The sequence below is a fragment of the Oenanthe melanoleuca genome, chromosome 4 (assembly GCF_029582105.1).
Source record: "Oenanthe melanoleuca isolate GR-GAL-2019-014 chromosome 4, OMel1.0, whole genome shotgun sequence".
Taxonomy (NCBI): domain Eukaryota; kingdom Metazoa; phylum Chordata; class Aves; order Passeriformes; family Muscicapidae; genus Oenanthe; species Oenanthe melanoleuca.
This window is the reverse complement of record NC_079337.1, coordinates 64,957,651-64,973,895: the sequence shown is the minus strand read 5'-3', so window position 1 is coordinate 64,973,895 and position 16,245 is coordinate 64,957,651.

The following is a 16,245-nucleotide window of genomic DNA, read 5'->3' as shown; positions in this document are numbered from 1 at the left end:
GTTCATCCAGATATTTATAGAGAAGGTCAAGCACATGTGAAAAAACAACATCATAATTAAGTGCTCTGTGGAGGAAAGGAGGAAATGCTTTGACATCTGAATCCCATAATTTGGAGCCCACACCACATTCAACATCAACACTGACCTGGGGAGCTGAAAGGTTTCTTTTTCTCCCCCATTAACCCAGTTAACTCAGTGTTTATTTCACACCACAAAACAGTCCTTATTAAGATGAAAATCCAGCTCATGTTAAAAATCTAAACTTAAAGATGAAGTTATTCATTCAAATCCTGAAAATTTAAAAGAAAAAATCTCCTAATATAAAAAGAAAAAAATCACATGTCAGCAACTGCATGGAAGGTCTTATTTTATTTTATTTTCTCTTTATTCAGATGGAAGTTTTTATGGCTTATGAATAAAAAGGTATAATTTATTGGAAGATACATACATGTGCAGATGTGTGCACACACTTTAACCATTCATTTTATCCTGTTGAGGGGGTTTTGTTGACAAGGGTGCACATTTTACTTTCATGAAACAACTCAACTGATAAGGATGGTTATGGGAAAATATTAATTAAGTAAGATCAGGTCTTCACACAAACATATTTTCAGTGGAAGAACAGGAATAATTATCCAACCAGTGAAGACTTTCTTCATCACTTATCTCTATGAAATGTCTGAAAATTTGTTTAGCTTCAATGCACAAATATTTATTTTGATCTTAATAGGTTTTACACACAGCAGAAGATGAGTACTGCTGATGCCTATCCTGGCAATGCAGTTCATTTTATAGAATGTTATATTAACCAAATTTTGACTTTGAGTCAGCATAGAGGGAGGGAACTGTTTGCAGCCATGACCAGGGATACCCTAATATCAAACTCAGTTTTTTCACTATTAAAAGAAAATTAATCTAATAAATCCTATCACACACTCAAGTTTTGCAGTAGGATTTTCCTTGGTCTTATTTTCACTGCAAATGCTGAAGAGAAACAAATAGAAAAAAAGACTGCTAAGGAACTAACTGTACCTTTTCAGGGGATAGAGGATGGCTTTTACCTCATCTCTTCTCTGCATTTCCATTATATTAAAAAAGTTTATTTTGTATTTATTTGTTTAATTTTTTTAAATTTTTTTTTCCTCACCCTTTCTTTTTTTTTACCAGAATCTGGAGTTTGGCTTTTCACTCAAAACAAAGCAAAAGTCCTTGATCCTTTACAGAAGTAGCATATGTCATTTAACATCTGCTCATCCTGCTCATCTCCTGTGTATGATCCAGATGCACTCACAGCACTGAGTCAGCACAGCCAGGTACATTTATATCAGGTGAGTTCTCCTCTGATCCAATATTGTGTAGCCTGAGTCCATTTCAGTGCTGGAGGATACAGGTAAAACAAGCTGAACAGTTCCATCACACACTGCTGCTCTCACAGTAGTTCTGCATGTTGTCAGATGAATAAATAAATATATTTTTGTAACAACGTGGAAAGTGATTTTTCCTTTCAAAAAGGAAGGTGCTGACAGAGTCTGTAACATAGTTACTGCCAAAAAGGTAAAATTGGTGCACATGTGACCCTGGACAGAACATTTCCAGCCTGAATCCCCTTCCCAGGCTCAGGGAACCATACCTCCCTTTGCAAGAGCAGTGATCTCCTTTGGCACCAGAGTGGCTCCCACTTTTCTCTCAAAGCCAGGCAGGGATGGTGCCACCACCACTCTGTGCCAGTCCGTGGTTAGAAATCCCAGGACAGGGAGCTGTGGATTTCACTGAGACAGTAAACAATTAAAAGCACAACTTCTCCCAGCAAGGACAATGCACCAACTCCTGCACAGGCACCAGGCTGGACCAAAAGACATTTTTCATCCCTTCTGTACCACACTGCTACCAACAAAATCAAAATTAAAGGTGAAAAGATGGAAGAGTTTCCAGACAAAACCAGAGTAACTCTGGAACCTCCCAGCCAGTGCTCCCTTTCTGGGGATGGCAGTGTCAAACTCTTTTACCAACACTGAATTAAATAGTCTTTGAGTAAAACATGTGAACAGCATCAGGCACAACAACTAAACCCCGTGGGAGTCGCTGCATCACTGGACTACAAAATGCAGCTGCTTTTCCCTGTACCTCCCACTGTCCTCATGAATCCTGCTCTGCTGAGCACAGCAGCCCAGCTCCTGTGTGTGCCTCCACACACAGCCAGACACTCCACAGGCAAGGCTGGGCACAGACACCAGCACTGAAGGAAATATTGATTCCTTACAGCAGTGCTGCTGATTTTTCTGCTCTACAATAATCCCTCACACAGGACCCTGGTGTGTGTCCAGACTTTCCTCTTACATTGATTTACTTTTCACATTTCAGCTACAATAAGGGGAAAGATTCATGTTTTCCATGTATTTCTTCCCAGCTTCATTAGATTGAATATTTCAATACTTTTTTTAATTGGCATTTACAACTAATCTATTTCTCAGAAGCATCAGCCTCTCTCTATATGTGTCTTATTCAGACAGAATATGCAAAAAACTCATCTAACCTTGTATCAATCTGGCAGAGTTGGAACTGCACTCAGTAGCTGATGCATTTAATAGTTGTTTTTGTTGTCTGCATTTCTTATGGGAAGAGATCACAGGATACTAAATGCTGTCTGTAAATGTTTAAGAGAGTGATATTGTATTTGAATTATTCCATTCCATATTGTATTGGTCTATTGAATATCCAGCCCAGGAAACAAGCCTTGGATCTATGCTCAGCCTTTGTTTCCATATTGATGGATTTTTAACTGTCTCATTCCTTTGTAACTTTAGATCAACCTGTTTACTTATTTATATTATTTGATATATATATATAATCAAGAGCAACCTGATTATTTATTTGTTTTAAAATGCCACTCAAAACATTGCTCTATTGTCCTTGACTTCATGGAACTTCAGGGAAATCTCTTGTTTCTAAAACTTAACTCCATTAGTGCTGGTCAAAACTTGCATTTTCCAATTTTTTTTTTTAACATGTAAATTATGTAGACATACAAAGACATACACATAAATATTTCCATTGCAATAATTTTTTTAAATGTTCAATGGTCATTGATTTAGAAACGTTGGATGAAGAATAAAAATAATCTGCATATATACACACACACTAAAGATGTCAAAATATAAAAGTAATTTTCTGAAATTAATCCTATTCTCAGCACCCATTCTAAATAAATATGCATTGCCATTTTCTGAGTAGAGCAGCATATTTCTCCTGTAATAAATTTTCCTTTTCTGGCCAATAGGTTTCTGCAAGATTATGTTTTGTAAATAAATAAAACTTGAAATTATTTTTGACACAACTGTTTATTAAACAAAACTTATGTGTACATTGCAGTACTATAAAATATTTGTGTGCTCTTAAATACTACAAGCACTAGCCCATGAGTTAGAATGCTCATTAAATATTTCCTTTGCTATTGTCTTTTGACCTCCTGTTTTCCTCCTGCCTTTTTAAAATTCTGAGTGCTTTTAAAACTTGAACACTGTAAAATCCCCCAAGTAAAGATAAGGAAAGTGAATGTTTATTTGGAAAAAGGTGAGTGTCAGTATTTATAATAAGGATATTAAAGCATTTTAAAAGGGAAGTAATCTCTCACATTGCAGCTCAAAAGCAAACTTCTCCTTAAGAAGTAGGTGTAGGAACATTTCCCCATGTTCCTTGTCATGGTCATGTTGTTTCGACAGCTTTTATTATGTTTTCCTCACAAGCATCTGGGACTGGAGTCAGGTAGTGCCAGAACCATCTACCAAGGCATGTCCTGCAGACCTCACAGTCTGAACCTGTCATATCACCTGCAAAGCAGTTAAATTTCCATGTATTCTTCTTCACACTAATGGCAATAATTTTCAGCATAATATGCCCTTTGAACTCTCATATATCTGATAAGACTCAAGACAGGTAATTCTGCATTGCAGGACTTTGTTATTCTCCAGTGACAGAGGGAATGGACAGGAAGGCACCAAGAAAAAAAACAGGTAAAAAGTAGAATTCTCCATATCTGCTTTGCCATAAGCTTCAAGTGCAGAAGCACCAAGTTCATCTCTGTAAGGATTCCTTAGCCTTTAACCCATGTTTGGTTTACCCAAATTGATCACATTTATGTGGAAGGGGTAGAGGTAAGTATCTGGTTTAACAACTTCAAAGGTTTTTTTTAAATATAACTCTCATGTTTTCATGAACCATTCAAGCAATTTGACATCCATTCTTTCAAAAATGTGCTCCAAAGCCTTAATCCTACAAACATGTAAATTATCTATTTATTTATTCCTGAGGGTACACTGCACACAGAGATAGACATTCTCTCCATCAGAAAGATACAAAGGGACAGATCCCTGCTTTCAATAAATTTTCAATGATTAATTTGTTTTAAAAAATTAAGGGAATGTACTCCCCTGAAAGACTGAGCCACAGCTATAATCCAGTAGGAGTGGGCAGCTGTGGCTCAGTAAGTGATAGGTCCTCATCAGGTGAGCTGCAGTATCTCACTTTTCTGCATTTTTGTCTTTTCCCAAATGCAAAATAAGACACAGGAGCTTAAATCACCGTCCCTAACCCTTAGGCTAATGCATTTTATTTGTGCATGCTTAGTACAGGCACTCAATGACCACAGTCCAGCTCATTAAAATGAGCTAACTCATCTGAGTCCAAGTTGATGATGACTTGTGAGGTTCACTGGCACTGAGTTTCTGCTTGAGACAGAACTCCTGTATAATAGTAAACAGCAGTGAATAAAATGTTCCCATGTTCATGGCTTCATCTGATCTGACCAGATGATTCTGTGGAGTCTTCATCTGAACCAGCTGCCTCAGATCCTCACTGCTACCAGGGAGGGTCCTGTCAGCTGAGTTAAGAGAGCTCAGTGTCTCAGTTCCATTCCCACACACAGGCACCTGCAGTGTTTGATATCGGGATGGCTGCCCCGTGCCTGTGCTTTCTGTAGCAGCACTCAAGGGCCAAGCAGGAATCTCAAAAACCAAAGTGCCTCTGTGTGGGGCAACTTGGTGGAGGTCTGCACACACCTGTGTCACCAAGGGAAGGGGTCTGCTCCTCCTACACATCCAGTACTGTCTACTGCCAGAGACAGGGCAGTGGATGTCGTGGATCTTTGATCTGACTGCATGGAACCCTTTTCCATTTTCCTGTTAAAATGGCAATGGAATCTATTTTAAGGATGCGTCGTTACACATCCCATAATTTTCTATGAATTTGTTCTCTGCTGCAATATGTTTATGGGCAGAGTGTGACAGACAAGGATTTACTGTTCAGAAAAAGTTTACAGCAGGAGCACAGACAGCACAGCACCAGACTAGCAGGGCTTGGGTTGTGAACCAGGCTGCAGTGCAAGTGTCTGCTCTGCACTGCCAGCTGAGACCATGGGCTAAACCTCCTCCTAAAACCTTCCTCCAGCCATTCTCCTTCCTGTGCCTTCTGTCCCCTCTTCTGGCACAGCATCACTGTTCTTCACTTGTCCCCAGCCATCTGCTCACTCAGCCTGGACACAAAGTCCCAGTCCCTCTGCATCCCTGCTCCAGAGGCTGGGTGCACTGTGCATCCCAGCCCGGCTCCTTCCTGACAGTCTGGGACCTGCTTCCCAGAGCTCCTAACTCAGGAAGGGCTTCACATTGCTGGGTTAGGAAGAATCCCCTTCAGCTCTGCCAGTTACACAACATGCAACACTTTCTGTTCCTCGGGTTTGTTTGGTCCCTTCTCCTGGGTGAAACAAGCCCCCTGCACAGTTAATTTATCCTTGCTATTTTCCTATCCTGAAAAACACCTTCTATTACCCCTTCTTATTTTCACCCTGTTCCTCTTTATTCTGGGGATGGTTTACTTTTGGGTTTTTTCCCCAAATACAAGCACTCATATTTGCTCTGCTGATATTTTTAGTTTATATTGAAAACTGAGTGCTGTCTCGAGATTTTTCACCACATTTCCAATTGTTGTTTTCTACCTCCCATTTTAATTGTGCTGCTGCTAGAGCTAAGGCCACATGCAGAGGGACTTTGTTGGAGAATTCAGCTAAGCTTTGTTTTCTCAGATGAGCAATGCTCTTGCTATAAGTGCCTGTCATCACAAGACTTTAGAAAATAGATCATGAAAACAGGGAGTGACTGGGGAAAACTAGAAACAAAATAAAAGAGTATAAGTACATGTGCTTCTACTTTTAGAATTAGAAGTGAGGAAAAGACCTTATATAATACATCAAAAGACTTTTATATAAGTGATTTATTAGGTTTAGTATAAGTGATTTATTAGGTCTATTTTTGTTCTAGTCTCTCAGTGTTGTAAATAACAGCAAGATCTCTTTCAAACAGAAATACAACACACATCTTAGTAAGACAGAAACTTTCCCAATTCTCATGTAGGAGAGATGAGGTGCTGCTCGATGTAAGTCATAATTCTGGCACACTGTCAAGTATTCCTCCAAAAAGAAGACTTGGAAACAACAATTTACAGCTTTGGAAGTTAAAGGGTAGTTGCAAGTACAGAGAATAGTGACTTCTCTTCCAAAACTCATCCAAATTCCTGGTGTAGTCCCATCACAAGCCCCACAATGCCAGACTCTCACATAACATGTCCATTATCATCCAAGCTGCTCCCTGCTTCCTCACCCAGCAGTGGAAGTGTGCTGGATCCACACAGGAGGAAATAGCAGCAGCATCTCTGATGGAAGAACAACTCCCTGTGCCAGCTGCTCCCTGATGAATAGTTGCATTAATGATGCCCCTGTGGGGTATGCAAGGCTGCTTTTTGCTTCTCTGTCTCTCACACGTGCCCACAGTGACAGCTGCTGGCACAGGGTAACCTTGTTCTGAGAAGCCTCTTCTGAGAACCAGTTCCTGCACTGTTCTTGCATCTATTCAAAGTTATTCCTGCCTGGAAATAGGCAGGTTTTTTCCCCTCATCTCAGGTTATTAACAATATACTTACAATCAATACTGCACTAGAGCCTTTTTTTACTATTTTATTTGAAAATTAAGGAATAAAAAAATGTAATTTCAGAAGATGTTTCTCACCCATCCCTGGAAGTGTTCAAGGCCAGGTTGGATGGGATTTGGAGCAGCCTGGTCTAGTGAAAGTTGCCACTGACCATAAAAGGGGCTTGGAATAAGATACTTTTCATGGTCCCTACCAACCCAAACCAGTCTGTGATTCTATGGTTCTGTTCTCACTTTTGACAGTTGTCAGCAATTGATGAGATAGGGCTCATTGCGTGGATGCAAAAAGCCAATTTATTGATTCTACAAATCAGTTTTATATACCTTTCCAGCTATAGCTATAAACAGCAACAATCACAAAATTGATATTTCTAAGTAATGTTACTTAATCAGAGCCCTGCACACAGTTTTTGCACAGACCTGCACAGACACAAACAGTCTTGCATGATTTATCTCAAACAAAGCATAGCAAGCACACCTTTTGTTTCCTCTATCAGGGCTCTTCCTTGACTTGCCAGCTTGTGGCCCACTAGACTTTCCACATCCACATCACGAGTTGAGCAGTGCTCAGACCTGCTCTCCAGTTGTATTCCCATATTTCTCCCTTTCTGTTCCACCAGTAAAATTATCTACATAGATAATTTGTTGATGACTTGCCTATCAATTTCTGAACACATTGTATAATGCATGGCAAACAAATCATCAAAAGCAGCAATATGGCAAAAACATAAATTCCAGTTTTCACTAAATTCTTAAGTCAGACAGTAAACCTTCATCCCCTAAGAATGTGTCCAAGCCAGTCTCTATCATCTACAACTCTTAGTTTGGTGACACTCTCTCAAAGGGCCTGTATGCTAGCGTGGATAGATTGAGAAATGGTCAGACAAATTCATGCAGCAAAAGCTTTTTAAAGTCTTTACAGCCATATCTTGGCAGTCCTACTTCTGTTCTTGTCTTGGTCATGAGGTTGGATGACAATTAGGTAAATTTTCTTTTCTCTGGTCTTCATTTTCTTGGAGACAATTGATGTTTGTCTAGATGAGCAGGTAACTACTTTGGACATATTTGTGATAAAACACATGCAAACCTTCTCCTAGGTGAGTCAATTAGCCAGGCCTCATCACTGTACACTCAATTAAAGATCTTTACATAGAAAATTTTAGAAATTTTCTCTGCACATGCAAATCTTTAAAGCAGTATCACTTTGCCAGGGATCAAAATTGGTTTGGTTGATTTACTTTTAAAATTTTTAGTGCAAATATTAGTGTAAACATTCTAGAGGAGCCATACTCCCACTTATTTTGTTTTTTTAACATGTGTGTCTTTCATTATAAACATAAAAAGCAAAACAACATGTGGCAAAATAATAAACTCACATTAAGTAGAAATAAATTAGATAAAACATGCAATTAGTAGTACATGAAAGATAGAATGGTAGTATAAAAAAATGCATTATAAATTGCCTAAATACTGTACCATCACCCAGAGTCTGCAGTAACTGGAAAGCCTCATGTTAAAGGCTTGGAGAACCATTCCCAGGTAAGATTTCCAAGTTCACTTCAAAAGGAGTTCCAGGTATTATAAGTCCAAATTTGGCAAGTCAAAATGACCTGAGTACAGTTTTGGTGTAAAGAACACCTGGGTTTGTTCAAACACTTCTTGACCAGGTGAGGCCAGGACTTGGCCAGGGCCTTAACTGGAAAAGTCTCCATAATATATTCTAAAAACCTCTCAGTAATAGCAGTTGGGAAAGTTTTTTGAAATAACACATGTTTTGTAAATAACCATACAACAATATGTGAAGCTTTGTAAAGTAGCCTAGCCTTGTAATGTATCCTTAGCTAAATAGTAACAAAGAGAAAAGCATTAAATAGTTTACAACTAAACAAACACAGAAATATTTAATGCCTTTTCTATGTTTTCACTTAACAGAAGGAGGGTTTTTAGTTGTTCCTAAGAAAACCAAACTTTTTTTGCTCTCATGTTTCTGGATTATTTTGACATCAGAGGGAAAACCTGAAGCTCAGCCACACTGCTGGACACAAGAAAATCTGTCAGGGAGAGCTTCACAGAAATAATCACAAATACAACTCTGGTGGCTATTTTCTGTACTCCAAAGAGTTTTTCAAGCCTGAAATGTGATGGTTGTTCTCTGGAAAAGTTTTTTTTTGTAGTTCATTAATAAGGTGAGTTGGCTCAAAAAGACTGTAGAGTTGCCTGATGAGGTTGATGGTCTCAAAGAAGATTGTGTTGAGCTAAAGAGGAGTGAGTTTCTCATTTTCTCAAGCATATGAAAAATGTGTATAGATTTTTCTTTTTTGCTAGTTTCCTTGAAAAAATAAACAAAATATGAATTGAACTAATAGATTTTTTCTTTGTTTTCTTAGCAAATTGAAAGTAAGTTTGAACACTTTTTTCCCAGACAAAGTTAAATATTTTCTCTTCTTTGGATGTCTTTTAAAAATGAATGTCAATACATTTCCAGATAAAACCATTTTGAAATACTAATGAAAACACTTCAGTTAAAAATGTCAAAATGAAGACATTTATTTTCCATTCTTTCTTTCTGTGATGACATTTGAAGACAAAAGTAAAATGGGAAATCAACTGTGCTTTCTCAGCTTATTTTGTCATTGGCTGACACAAGAGTTTACACCTTTTTTCCACCATTGATTAGAAAGGCTTCTGAGAATGATTTTCCACAGAGAAGATTATAGAGAAGAATCCAATCAATGTATCTAAGACAATACTTTTTGGTGGGAGCAGAATAGAGAAACTCAAGGAGAGACAGAGACCTCTGCTTTGTAGAATGTTTCTAGATGATCACAAGCAAATACTATATAAATGTGATTAATTTCTTAGAAACGGGTGCACTGTGAAAAATTTAACTCCATCTCTAAGCAAATGAAATCTCCTTAGCAGCTTTACCTGTGGTGAGTTAAACTACAGATTAGGAGCATCAACATGTACTTTCCAAGCTCAAAGGCCATGCTGAGGTGAAATAAGTATCTTCATAACCTGATATTTAGATTTGAAGAGAGTGTGACAAGGAGAAAACGGAACCAAAAGCCTCAAAGGAACAATAGAGCTTGTTTCCAAAACTATTGATCGAAGCGTTGCTGTTTGAAGTCAGCTTGGCTCAGGCAGGTGGCTGATGAGCTGAAGGATCGTGCACTGTTTTGACAGGAAGGCAAACATATCAGTTTAAATTTAACAATCCCTCTACTCAAGTTGTCATTTCAAATCTTTCTAACGCCATTGACCTGACATTAGATCAATAAAATTATGACATTTTATGGCACATCAGTGACATAGCAAAATATTGATTGAAAATCCTAGAGGATGGAAAAATACCAGAAAGCATGTATTACATATCTGGGTTTATTTTGGTTTTTTGAGTCTTTTTCTATAGTAATGATCTCTTCTACATAAAACATGTTAACTGGTTTCATCTTTGCCATATAACTTCATTTAGCAGTTACTGACATTTTTAGGAGATCATTTCTGACTGAAGAAACTTTGACTAGCCCTAAAGGAGGCCAGTTAGCTGAACTCATTACTTTTTGTCTGAATATACACATTGAAAAGTATTTGTTCTCCTTGATTGTTTTACTTCAATCTTATTTTCATCTATTATTTCTGTATGTGAGAAAGCATTATTACAATTTTTCTTGAAGCGTAGCTCAGTACCACTCTATGTATAAAACTAAATCTTTGTGAATGATGCCAGAAGGTGTGTTAAAATGTTATATTTTTAACAATAGTCTCAAAATCCAAATGGGGAAAAATAACCTTATTTGAAGACTGACCATAAAACTTCCTCTTCCCAAGACAGCCTAAACTAGCACAAGTTTAGAAAAGTACACTAAAAAGCCCGACTTTGTAAGACATAATACCTGGCACAATATAACTAAAAGCAGATATTTTTTTTTTTTTTTTTTTTTTTTTTAATGAGGTTAAGAAGGTGTAACAGTGACAGAGGTTATGTTTGGTGGAGACAAAAATTTGGTTTCCATTACCCTGGGCTTTTCATAATTCTAAAGGGTGCAGCAGTGTCCAGATTTTGGACATTGGGGGGTTCTGTCTATGGCAGCAAGATTCATATTATCTGTGTAATTGCCTCATAAGTTACTCTCCCAAGAGTTGGTGGGGAACAACGAGTGCTTAGTGGTGTGATTTGCATAACCCATTGTGGACATATGCATTAGAAAAAATTAAACACATTTATAGGCAGCCCTGGCCACTTCGTCCAACCCATAATTACAGACCCTGGAGTGTCTAGCACAGCTCTAGCCATCTGGTGCAATGAATCCCTGCTTGGATCATTGTCCAAATAAAGCACTCTTCCACTTCATATTATTTCTAGAGAGATATTCCCTTAGAGTGCAACATTCCCATCTGCACTAAGAATCTTCTGAGTAAGGGAATAGTCATTAAAGAACCGATGTGCCAGATTAGATTGAGACTGAAATTATGGATTTTAAAATTTTCCTGCAGCAATGCAGAGCTTGACTTGAACCACTCAAGGTTAACCATGTGTTTCTCCATGGTAACTCTTCTTCTGACCACAACAGCAGGTCATTTTCAGCATAAAAACATCAACTGTGGCTCCACAAGAGGCTAAAGCCTAAAATGTGGCAGAGCAAGAGAGTATTCCAGGGAATATCACCTTTTTCTCATGCCCAGACTCCAACTAGCTGCTGGCTAGTGTCAGAGGCAGAAAACATAGATATTGGAGCCTGGAAATCCCATCTGGATCAAGGCTGGAACCAGGAATGTGACCACCATCAGCTGAATCAACACTGGAACCATGACTGCTGATCTCTTTTGCTCTCTCTCTTTTTTTCCTCTAGCTTTCTCTCTCCCTCTCTTTAACCCATCTCTTCTTCCTTCCCTTTCCCCCTACCCCTTCCTCCCAAAGCCCCTGACAGGTATGAATAGGCTACTTTAGGGTCTAGCATAGCCATAGCCATGCCAATTATGAAATTTGTTACTAAAACTTGGGGAGTTTTTGCAGATCAGACCCTGTGACTTCTGTGGTTCCTTTCAATCATGAGCATTTTTGAGTCTTTAGGTGCTTCCTTCCTCCTGAGGGTGAATTCACAAGGAGGTGGCTTCATCCTGGACACACTAATCAAAGTTCCAAGTAGTTTTCCTTGGGGTGTATTTGGGAATCTCTAGAAGCAGTTTGCCCCAGCTGGCTGGCAATCCCAGTTCACATCCTGCAAGCTGCATTCCCCCATAAGCACAAGGGCTAACTGGTTCAGAAATGGTTAAGCTGTGTTCATGTCAGTGTTCTTCCTTGATGGATTTTCTATTCCTGTGACAAGCTCTTAATGTAGAAAAATTGCTTTTGTGCTGCTTCTGGTAGTTTTATTTTTCTTTCCTAGCTCAGGCTCTCCCATTCTATGCTATTGGTTCTTTGTTTTTAATCTGTAGCCTGGCATGGCTAATAATGGCTGAACTGCACAGAAATAAAATCCATGCAAAATGGAATGGGCTATTGGTTATGGCTGTATGAAACAGAGGTCTGAAAACACCAAGTTAACATGGAAATTCCTCATTAAGAACTCCATATCTTTTTCAGAATTTTTTTTCAGAAGAAATTTGATTTAACTTCTATGATGGAAGGAGGCTTAAACTAACATGGGGGTCAGAAGAAGGGGATGAGAGAACCCCAACTTAGAGAGTGCTAGTAGAAACTTCGTATATGAAATTATTCCTTATTTGCCTACACAGAAGATGTGAGTGAAGATGTGTAAAATTGTGCTGTCTACCTATGAGAATTTTAAGACTTTCATGTCCCTGCCCAGACAGATTTTTTCTGTAGTGGTGCCACCTGCCTACATTTGTCTTTGTACCTTTGATATTGTCTTCCATGCAATGCTTTTCTCCATATTTGGCTGAATTTCAGTTGCTTTTTCTCCTCTCTGGGAGTTTGATCAGTGACAAAATGAGTGAAGCTCAGCCAGTAAACAGCCACGTGGTTAACAAACCCTGAGAAAGGACATGATGAGCTGTACCACATCAAGAGTTTATAATTCCACCCAGGAGATTTGAGAGTAAGAAGAGAAGCTGAGAGTGACCAGAACAAGGATCACAGCTGTGTTGCCAGAAACCTAAGGGAACACAGAGCATGTTGTACCTTCCACTTGCCAGTTCCTTTTTCTCTGCAAAACCAACAGATTCACCTTTAACTATTGAACCATAAAGAAAATGTCACTGAAGTGCTACCATGGCTGTGACTTCTGTGTGGTTATTTACTTAATGCATGAAAAGAGGAAGCTAAATTAATAACCCATATTCACCAGTCACTTTTCTAACCCAGGGTATAATTTCATAAAACTGTCCTACTCTCAATTGATAAATTGTGATAGACTCCTAAGATCCTTCAATAACAAAGCACTTAGTGAAATGGATTTGTATAATTATACACAAGCAGAAACAAAAGTTGTGTCCAAGGATTCAAAGAACAAGAGCAACATTCTAAGCATGCCAAACCCTGTGATCCCTGTTAGGGAGCTCAACACTGTTCATGGGGAGAGCATCAGAGACTCCTCATGCTCATTCAGTTCCAGTCTTTTCTCAGCTAGACTCAGAGTCAGGTATAACTAACAGGAGCCAGGCTTTACATTTTCATATAGGCTTAACTTAGAGATAAGCTCTGCCAAGAAAATAGGGTGAAATCCAGTCACTATTTAAGTTAGTGATGAAACTCACACTGATTCCTCTAGATCACATTTTCTTCTCTGAGCTTTATTGCTTTATCCCAGTGATATGATTGAGACAAAAAGACAGAATGTCAATGCCTGCTTTTATAACCTGACCAACTTTGGCTTCCATAGCAGCTGCTTTTTACCTGGCCATCAAGCAGGGCAGATATAGGAGTCAGCAGACTCAGGGAAGTGACCTGTGTCTTATCCTTGTCCCCACTGGTGAGCAGATTCAGTGACCGGGCATGCTTCAGCTCACAACCTTTCTGTCCCTTTCTTTACAGTCTATATTAAACGAAATATGAGCCACACAGTAAAGCTGGAGTGGATTTGAAATTGGGCTGTACAAGTTCACCTACCACTTATAAATCATCTGAAAGGGTGCCATTTTTCCTTAGCACTTGACTATACATTTATCCAGAAAATAAATGCACTAACCTCAGGTCGGTTAGAACAAAAATTGCCCTTTTAGAAAGCATATCTCACATTGAATCCTCATTCACAGTTTGTATTTAAAAGCAAGGAATCTTACTGTTATGTGGCTGCCTGGACAGAGAGTACATTTAAATGGATCATGAGAATATTTTCTCATTAAATACTTGACTGAAATACTAGTGGGGGGATTTTGAGCAATTGGATGCTGACGCTGCTCCTGTGGCCATGCCAGAGAATTTTCTCTAATGTACTGAAACATTTAGCAGTGTGAGGACAACATCACATATTTCCCTGTTATACCTTTCCTTTGGCATCTGATTTTGACCACAGAGACACAATATGGATCCAAAGATGAAACTTGTGCCTGACTCATTAGCACAGCCATTTTCATGTTCTGAAAATATATTGTGTCCCGTTTCTTATGGCAGCTGGATGGCTGCCACTAACAAGCAGTTGCTTATGAAAATCGTTTCTCCACATGTTCTTAAAATAGAATAAGCAAAGTGTATGCTGGCAGAGTTTTAATTTCAGACATTCAAATCTCAGGGCAATACTGCAGCTTAGTGAGCAGGACAAGGCACATCTGTAATATACTATAGCCCACATTCTGTCCCACTGGCAATTCATTTTCTACCATGATGCCTTTTCCATTCCAGTTAGTGGTGTGAACAAATAGGAAAAGGGCATCAAGTTATTTACTGGATGTGACTCAGAAAGCAGAATCAAATTTCACAGCCAGGGAAGGACAAATGGGAGGCTGATAAGGAACAATTTTCTTGGGACTTTGTGCTGAATGATAGTTTCTCCCAGACCTGTCCCTCCTCTGGTCTCACAGATCCATTTATTCCATCTGATTTACCTTACTCCTTTCTCTTCTTACCTTGTCTCTTCAATTTGCACTAAATTCAGGTCTGTGAGATATATTACAGCAGCTGATTCCTTTGTTATTTTTCACTTGAATGGAGAGACCAATGCTGAGCATAGAGGGGGCAAAAGGAGAGAGGTGCTGCTGTACACACACTGTCAGAGCCTGCTATAGCAGAGATAAATCATCTCCCAAGTTAATTAAAATCCTTCTTATTCCAGCACCACCCAAAAAAGGTAATATCAGGAATAATACAGACCATCTATCCAGAATGTTTAAGGATTTCCTGGCCCACATCCTAGCACAGTCTCAGTAATTCAGTTTTTAACTTGTTGGACACCATGATATTAGTTATTCTTTAGGCACAAGAATAATAAATATTAATAATGATAATTAATGCTTGTAAAGCTTTCTGCAAAAATATAGCTGCTGAAACGGTATGCTGTTCATATATATGCAATCATTATTGCAACTTATTTAATTTGAAAATAAGAAAATCCATACCTGGCAGAGGTTAATTTTACAAGTGTTCGTTGTTTTGTTGTGGTTTTTTCATTGGTGATTGTTGTTGTTGTTTTCTTTTGGTTTTGGTTTTGGTTTTTAATAGAATAGACATCTGAAAGTATTTTATTTACTTATTAACTTACAGATAACAGGTTACATTTAAGACTGGATTATTTCAGTCTCATAAACTATTAAATCAACCTGGTTTGCAGCAGAATGTCTGGAACAGCAAGTCTATAATTAGTGCAGTTCCTTAGGGAATCCTTGTTGCATTTCAAGTCCATTGGCAAAGCACTGGTGTAGGGAGTATTAAATGCTTTGCTGGTCATTATTTCTATCTACCAGCCTGTTAACAGATAATTTTGGTGGGAAAATTCATTTTGTAAAATCTTCAGAAGAGGTTTATGTACCTTTGTCTATGTTCAAGAGATGGGTTTGCACTGTTAAGTACAGCAACATCTGAAAACAAAAGTACATATGGATGGGTACTTCATTCCTTCCTCCACCTCCATATTTGAAACAAGAGTGACACACCAGAAGAAAATAAATTTAAATTCTCTGGTAGAGTGGGCTGTTGTTTTTGGAGAATGATGAATGTGGTGAGCTGTGATTGAAAATACTACACTGAAAGAAAATGTATCAAAGGCAAGATTTCTTCTCTTTCCCCCACCACTACTTCTAGGACAAGAAATCTTAGTGAAGTTCTTAGGTAATTCAAAATTCTAATATTTAATTTTGTTTTTCCTGTTGTATC